Source organism: Telmatherina bonti, assembly GCF_933228915.1.
Source record: "Telmatherina bonti genome assembly, chromosome: 24".
NCBI classification, from domain to species: Eukaryota; Metazoa; Chordata; class Actinopteri; order Atheriniformes; family Telmatherinidae; genus Telmatherina; species Telmatherina bonti.
The window spans coordinates 19,146,156-19,154,381 of record NC_136633.1 but is presented as its reverse complement, the minus strand read 5'-3'; positions in this window follow the sequence as shown (position 1 = coordinate 19,154,381).

Genomic DNA, 8,226 nt, shown 5'->3' with positions numbered 1-8,226 from the left:
CTGGGATCTGATGAACTAAAAATACTCTCTTCCTTTGATGTGTTTTACAGCTAGGGAGTCAGATACCAGGGTACCAGTAGGGAGATTATAATTTAGTGATCAGTTTGACCAAACAACAACATTTCTTTGTTTAGAATAACACTATGACATGCAATTGACATCCTGTTAGTTGAAGGCTATAAAGGGTAGTTTTGTCTAGGATTCTTTAGACCGTTTTCAGATTTCTTATCCGTCGGACCTCTGAACTGTCTCTGCATGTTTAGTTTGTAATACTCTGTTCTTTCTTATCTTCTGTTCAATAAACTTTGTAATCTTTTCACTTCAAAACCAGACTCATCATCACTGACAGACCCTTTTCCACAACATCTTCAAATTTTGATATTTTCTGATGAACAGTGAGTTTGTTGATTTCATATGATTGGATAAGTCACATATGGTCATATGAATCTATAAATAATGACAGATTTTTTATAAAGAACTGAAGTTGATAGGTATGTAGAAACTGATAGTTTAGATTTTTCTTCCAGCTCCATTTCTTTTTATCTATTTTTACTCCAAGAAATTTTTATTTAAGACTCTTTCAGTTTTATTTTATGCTACAGTCATTTAGCAGAGACTTTTTCCAATGTGACTTACACCTGAAAGTGAGAACAGCACAAGCAAGAAGCCAAACTGGACAGGACATCATAATAAAGTGGTAGACTGGTGGGAGTCTAGTTGCACACACGTGCTAACTGTTTATTTATCTTTACTTTCTTATTTGTGGTGGTTGATCTATTCTAAAATACCCTGTACTTTCTTTCATTTCAACTTAAGAAAGAGGAGGGTTTTTTTTTTAATCATATATATATATATATATATATATATATATATATATATATATATATATATATATATATATATATATATATATATATATATACACATATGTGTGTGTGTGTGTGTGTGTGTGTGTGTTATTGAAAAAAGTCAGGGATTTATGACAAATGGGCATAAAAATATAAAACAAAGAAAACATAAAACAAAAAATTATGTATATGCTTATGTCTGAAGTTATTAGAATGATCTGATGTGACCATTTTTGGTAAAATTATATTAGAGATTTTTATGACACTTTTACATGCAGAACTATTTTGGTACATTAGGATCATCAGTGTCATAACTGTGCCTGCAGGGATGCAGTAAACAACAGCTGAAGGCCAGAAATACTCCAGAAGTAGGAATAGATCTCCTCAGGTTACAATATAGAATCAGTGACCTCTACCAGATGAGTCAGATGTCCCATTTATGGAAATGCTTCAAGAATAAAACTGTGAAGAGGGGCTATGGAGACGATTTCTCTCCCAAGCAGCCTTCTTTTACCCACCAAAATTCTGTCAATCTCAAGAAAAACAGTGATCTCAGCTATTGGCCACCGTGTCCTCTGTAGTATCAACTGAAGTCGTTTCCACAACAGTAGTCAAAGATAAAGACTGTCAGTACATCAGTGTTCTCATTAATTACTGACCTAGTCAATGCCGTAATAACCTCATATCAAAAATTCCACTTTGCAACTTATCTTTTGAAAAATTTGGTTTTTTTTGTTGTTTTCTCATTGAAAAAAAAAACCAGTTTTACTATTACATAAAGGGCAAAAAAAATACAGGTGGTCTTTGGGTTATGTGGTTCTTGACTTACTTCATGTTGACTTTACAATGCTCATTGAATAAATGTCAATAAAAAAGTAGAGCAAGTTTCGAAGTTACAAGTTTCCATATAAGCTCTTACGACGCATGACCCAGAGACTGAGAAGATGCCTCAGTGCGTGCATATTTATTTTATTTTAATTGAAATGTCTTCAATTGTCTGTACTTTTTTCCATTAATATGATGTGTGTACTGCGATGGATTGGCGAGCTGTCCAGGGTGTACCCTGCTTTTGCCCAAAAGACAGCTGGGATAGGCTCCAGCTGCCCCGCGACCCTGAATTGGACTGAGTGGTTTGGAAAATGAATGAATGATGTGTGTATTTAGGTAGTTATTTAGTGATTAAGGGGGTATTTAAGGGTAAAAATCCATGCAGAATTTTGGGTTACACCGCAGCGTGGGAACAGAACTTGGTTGTAAACCGAGGACTGCCTGTATATAAATAATATTAAAATAAACTACATCTATGCTTAGGTCTGAATTTGTCAAGAAGAAGTGATGTGAAAAAAGTGAAAAATAATTATATTTACTAAGTTAACAAATGCTAGTTTTTTAATGGACCCTGAGGGTTACGCCAACTGATTTCCACTTCTCTCACCCAGAGCCGTACACAAGGTTTCAGGAACTCTGAATATTCGCCACCCATTGTCACCCACAAATATCAAACAACGTATGTTTCACAGAATCTCTTTTTCTTACATGTTTTATTATGTTTTTGCTTCAGAATTAGATAACATTGGCTTGAAGTTAAAAGGTGTGTGTTTATCAACTTTGCTCTTCTCATTTTACATGGGAAAGTTTCTATTCTAGTTTTTGGCATATTTCAAAAGAGGTTCCTACTTTAGAAGTGTATGATATGATATCTTTAGTGTCCATTTCTTAAGTTTGTTTTAGTAAATTTGTTACAGTTCTATCCTATTCTATTCTTTCTTTTTGTTTTTTCTTTATTACATTCAATTTATTTAGAAAATTATTTTTTCTAACAAGTGTACTAATTTATCCCTTAGTTATATACATATACTGATGTAATGTAGGTGAAAACAGAAACACTGTCAGCATGCGGTTGCTGCACTGAAGGATTCTATTAATCAGACCACTTATTTTCATTCAGTCTGTGGGGTGTGCAGTTAATGCTTGTCTTCATGTAAAAACCTTAAAGATGAAGTCCAAATCTGTTGCATTCTGGTGTGCAGACTGACCACTGAGCATCTCTGGCCTCCCCTGATCAAATCTGCAGGAAATGCATAAGATGTCCATAAATGCACACCACTGGTTAGAGTGTTTTGTAGTCAATTAAAAACAAACAAAACATTTTTGCTCATATGAGTTAACGCACAACACACCCGTCTTTGATGTTGAGGGGGAAATCCATGGAGTGGTTGCTCTTCATTGACACAGAGCTGGTGACAGATGAGGCTTTTCTGTCAGGATATATGCAGTAGGAAACATAAAACATGAAGAACAACTATGATCTGAGTGATAAAGCCAAACATTTAAACTTGAACAACTTGAGTTTTCCAGTAAACGGCAACTGGACTTTCGTTCTTTCCTTCGCTTAGAAAATGAAGAGAAAAAGACTAAAATTTTGAATAAAATATAGTAGTTAATGAAGAACACACCCATCTTTGATGTTAAGGGGGAAATCCATGGAGTGGTTGCTCTTCATAGAGACAGAGCTGATGACAGACGAGGTTTTTCCATCAGGATAGACCCTGTAGGAAACATAAAACATGAAGAATGAGAATTAGTGATAATCTAGGAACAGGGAATCTGTGTATTCCTTTCAACAGAAGGAAAAGGAATAATTTTCTGGTTTGTTTTCTGAGTTTCTTCCAACTGGAAAAGAATTGGTTAGCAGACGAAGCCACAACCAGTTTAAGTGTTTTATAATCAATCAGAATGTGATTATCTAGTAGTTAATGCAGAACACACCCGTCTTTGATGTTGAGGGGGAAATCCATGGAGTGGTCGCTCTTCATGGAGACGGAGCTGATAGCAGACGAGGTTTTTCCGTCAGGATAGACCCTGTAGGAAACATAGAATTGCAGGAAAGATGAGTGCATGGCCTTGATGACAAAGGACTTACCAACATATCAGCAAATCTCCTTCTGCTTCTGATAGTTTCAGTGTAAGACTATGAAACCTGGCAAACGAGGATTTAAACCTTCACCTTCTATGAAATGAGCGAGGTTCATGTTTAGAGCTCTGAGGCTGTCCTGCAGAGGGACCCCTGGTCAGAGACACCCTGCTGGCTTCAGGGGACTTTGCTCTTTCCCTTGGAAATCTGATACAAGCATAAACAGAAATGACAGACTCATGATTACATTTTCATTTTAAGTCATGTCATGAAAGTTCATCTGTCAATGATAAACTTCTACCAGGAAAAAGTTATTCTGGAAATAATGAGCTGTAAAACCAAATTGCATACGGGAAGGAAGGGTTCAGCTGCCTTACTGTAGACTGCCAACTTACTGCAAAGCAATGTTCAGAAGATGTTATTCATAAAACTTTATTGATCTAGAGTCATAAAATGTTTAAAATGTAACTAAACTGGATGGAAATAAATGACTAACCAGTATTTACATAAAAGTAACTGAAGTTTTCTTGTTTTTATTTTATTTAAAGTAAAAACATTAAATTATCACGACGAGAAGTGAAAGTGACTCTTTAGTTTCAGTTTTTAAGAATATTTTAGTTGCTTGAAGTGAAAAACTTCTTCACTGGTTCAGTCTGCAGAGAAGCAGTTTATTCGATTTATTCGTTTCCTGTACCACTTAGTCCAGTTCAGGGTCACAGGGAAGCTGGAGTCTTTCTCAGCTATAAGAATGTAAAACGCAGGTTACACCTGCACAGGTCGCCAGTCCATCCCAGAGTCAACACAGAAGGACTAACAACCATAGCATTCACTCCAAGGGAGAATTTAGAGTGACTAGTTAACCTAACATGCATGTCTTTGGACGGTGGGAGGAATCCAGAGTACCTGGACAGAACCCAGACATCCACAGAGAGAACATGCAGAAATATTTAGAACGTAAAGCGATCTCCACATGCCAGATTGACGCAGGAAAAAAAGGATGAAGGTCAAAACTTCAAAAAATGTCAGCAAAACTGTCCTTAAACACAACTTGAGTTGACATCAGGTTGATGTTTTTAATGGCAGCAGTGACAGAAACACCTGAAATTATCTTAAGAAAAGCAAAGTCCCTTTAAATCATCTGAAATTTCAGAGCGAAGGATGAATGATGTGTTTTTTTTTCACATTTATATGACTTTATATCTAGTAGATCTAAAGCCATAAAGATGTTACAAAGTCCACATAAAGTCATTCCAGGTCAAAAGTGCGACATTAGTGTCAACGATGAAACTCCAGCAAAACATATCGTTATCATCAGGTCAGTTATTGATCACATGCTTCCAGGCAGAAACACACAACCATCTGTGTGTGTGTGTGTGTCAACTGCTTTACCTTCTCATGCTGGAAACAACGTGGAGCCACACTGATCAGAGAACAACCTGAAAGAAGGAAACATGGATCAGCTGCACGCGGAAGCTGCCAACACGCTCAGAATAATGATTTAACACATCACATTATACCTGGATCAGAATCTTCTCAATCAAGTAGAAGAAGAAAGATCCTGATCAATATATATATAATATATATTTATATATATATATATATATAAATATATAAAATGGATTCAGTAGAACAATCAGGAGAAAGGAAATGCAGACTTGATTAGTTTTTTTATGTCTACTCTGACTTTAGACAGAAAATTTCCTTTTTATCACACATGAGCGTTGCAGTTGGTTTTACATTTGACATGTGTTGACATGTAAAACTTACTGTCACTTCAGTCTTCTTCAGAAACGTCATTGTCGAGAATGTTTCTGAAGACTGACGTGACAGTCGACACAAATGTAAAACCATCTCCTTTCTCAATACTCATGTCTGATAAAGAAAAAATAAATAAATTTTACATCTAAAGGAAATGACAGTTGAGATCAGCTGGGTTGAAAAGAAAAGCCATTAAATCTGATTGCATAACTAATATAATGCTGGAAGAGATTATTCTGAAGGAAATGCAACATCAGAGACAGAAATTAGATCTTCTGCTTACTCAGCTCATTGTTGTGGACCTCATTTATCCGTTCAGACGTCTGCAAGTGTCTCTGTGAGAAAAACACTCATTCTAACGATCTTGTTTGTCTGAAACAGCTCTTAACTTCACTTATCTTATCAATAAAAGCCTGAGGTCAGAGATCACTTCATTTCCCGTCCCTGCATTGAGTCTGGTTACATCACAGTAATAAACTGCACAGTACAAGCAGCAAGTAACAGACTGTTGGGTGTTTTCCACTTGAACCTTAATTTTATTTTGTAACATATCTTTTGTATATTGAATATGTTTATCCTGGCTGACAAATATCCTGGTTTATCCTGGCTGGAAAATACATTCAGATGAACTTGTTGACATAGAGAGGTGTTGTAAGAAAAGTGGCTGAAAAATCCTGTCTGCAGTCTGTTGTACATATTGTTGTATTAGGACAATATGCATTATTAGCACTGCAGTTTTATAAGTATCAGTATTATTGTGTTCAAAATGCCAGACTAACCTGTAAGTACTGCAGTGCGCTGTCCTGAACATGTTTTTACTTAAACCAGTAACGTCCAGAAAATGTATTTAAAAAGGCCCACAGTCACAGAGCCATGGCATTTCCCATGAAGTTTCTTCAAGGATATCCAAAGCACAAACACTCCTTATGTCTCAAATAGAAAGAGGGAACTTTTTTCCAACTCCTGCCAAGACCTGACACTCATCAGGAGATCCAGTCAGTAGTTTCTTTAGAATACCCTAATGTAAAAACAGTTATCATATCATACTATATTTTAAACTATGAAGATTTTTTACTTTATGCCTATAAACTGCACGTGTACTACAATCATGGTGATTAGGTGATACTACCCTTTGGTGATGTTGTATTGCTTGACTTCGAATGAGCTGCCGGTTGCTGAGGCAGCAGCTGATATTGTTCCCTCTGCCAGGTTGCATTTTTCTAATTTGTTCACAGAGAAAAACAATCATGAATGATATACACTGCGCAAAACAATAAAGGGAAGACGAAAGTAACACATTGTAGATCTGAATGAATGAATGAAATATTTTTATTAAATAATTTGTTCTTTCCGTAGTTGAATGTGCTGACAACAAAATCACAAAAAATTATCAATGAAAATCATTGGATAAACCCATGAATGTCTGGATTTGGAGTTATACTCAAAATGAAAGTGAAAAGACACACTACAGGCTGATCCAACTTTGATGTAATGTCCTTTAAACAAGTCAAAATGAGGCTCAGTAGTGTGTTTGAACTCTGCGTGCCTGTATGACCTCCCTACAATGCCTAGGCATGCTCCTGATAAGGTGGTGGATGTTCTGCTAAGGGATCTCCTCCCAGACCTGGACTAAAGCATCTGCCAACTCCTGGACAGTCTGTGGTGCAACTTTACGTTGGTGGATGGGGCTAGACATGATGTCCCAGATGTAGTCTGGGGGACATGCGGGCCTGTCAGTAACATCAATGCCTTCGTGTTGCAGGAACTGCTGACAGGAACTGCTGACATATATATATATATATATATATATATATATATATATATATATATATATATATATATATATATATATATATATATATATGTAGATATATATATATATATATATATATATATATATATATATATATATATATATATATATATATATATATATATATATGTAGATATAGATATTTAGAATACCAGGTGCTGTAAGCTTTTGCACTTTTACCAACAACCAACAGAGGGCGCTGTTGCGCCATCAGCGCTTCATGCTTTTTCCTCACACTTTTTTTGGGGGGTTTTTTTGTTTGTTTTTTTTTGTCTTGTCCAGCATTTAAGCAAGCAGACTGATGTTCTGGATGCTGTGTTCTGCTGAGCAAATTTATTTTGCCAAGGGGAACTTTTAAAGATGTAATGATCCCCTTGTATTTCTTGATTCTTATTTTATTTTTCTATTTGCTTTGGATAATAGTTTGTATTACAGAGTTTATGCTGCTGGACCTGACCGGAAAGGACAGGAAAGGGGCAGAAAGAGAACAGAAAAGAGAACATAAAAAACAAAAAGAGATCAATGCATACACGTATATGCACATACATACCCACCTACATACACTACTCACAAAAAGTTAGGGATATTTGGCTTTCAGGTGAAATTTATGGAAAATGCAATATGTTCATGCTACAGTGATATAATATCATAAAAGTAAGACATTTAAGTAGAAGGATGCACTGCTGATTTCCTCATCTCAAAAAATTCATTCAACACAAAAGGTAACAACAATGGTAGTTACACCACAACAAAAAATTTGAACGTCTCAATATCTGGTCATGTGCCCTTGAGCATCAATTACAGCTTGACAACGACGTCTCATGCTGTTCACAAGGCAACTTATTGCCTGCTGAGGCAATAAGTTGAGGAAATATATATATATACACATATAT